General features: G+C 38.5%; 1 non-coding gene across 1 annotated transcript; it reads left to right on the top strand.

The window, feature by feature from the left end:
• The first annotated feature begins 487 nt into the window (after window positions 1-487).
• On the top strand, window positions 488-562 carry TRNAA-UGC (transfer RNA alanine (anticodon UGC)). Its single transcript has one exon. It is a non-coding gene; the product is annotated as a tRNA-Ala (tRNA).
• The last annotated feature ends 330 nt before the right edge of the window (window positions 563-892 follow it).

Below are 892 nucleotides of genomic sequence, written 5' to 3'. Positions count from 1 at the left end.
ACTGACCTTGACGGGCAATGGTGCCTCGCACCTGAAGGGGCCTCCCGTCCCATGGGGTTTATACGAAACATGTTAATAGATAGAAGTGAGAAAAAAGATGGAAGAGGCAATAACAGTAAAACATTTTGTTTTTATCTGGTTTTAAATTCTAGTTAAACGTTATAATTTCAATAATATGTCAAAACATACAGGCAGGAGGACCCAAAGCCTAAGGGGGTCCGAAATATGTAAATATTATTGTCGTATTTCTGATGTGAAACATTTACTAAAAATTCACGATAACTTGCGGACATTCTTACACATTTATTCTTTTCTTGAATAAAAGGCAATTTGTCTTTTCTTTTCATATTTCTCTTCACCTTGCACTCCAGATTTTAATATGTTAACAATAAAACACTGCCATGAAGCAAGTGTGAGGCATTTAAATGCTTGCGTTGTTCTCAACTCAAGGAGGCAATAGATAATATAAGCAGTTCTTCCTTCCATGGCCTCCCCCATGGCGCAGTGGTAGCGTGATTGCCTTGCAATCAAGGGGTCCCGGGTTCGATACCCGGTGGAGGCACAAGTGGTTCGGATTCCACTTTAAACTGTAGGTCCAGTCCCTATTAGCCTTACTGTGCATAAAGTGGACTTAAAACAGCAACTCAAACCAACTCAAACCAAAGTTCTTCCTTCCTTCCTACAGCTTCAGATTTCAGCTCCCGGAAAACAGAAAGACATTTTTAAAGTGAATAAAATAATAAAATGTCATTTTCGTCAGGAATGTATTACAAGTATTATTATTTAAATATGATAATTTGCTGACGTATCCCTGAAGATTTTGTATAATTCACATTGAGATTTCAAATTTAAAGAACGGGTGGGTACCTCGCAGACTACTCTCTACCAGGGC

Source organism: Lepisma saccharinum, chromosome 17, assembly GCF_977018435.1.
Source record: "Lepisma saccharinum chromosome 17, izLepSacc3.1, whole genome shotgun sequence".
NCBI lineage: Eukaryota > Metazoa > Arthropoda > Insecta > Zygentoma > Lepismatidae > Lepisma > Lepisma saccharinum.
Note: the sequence above shows the minus strand (reverse complement) of the source record. Positions and strands in the feature narration are given on the sequence as shown.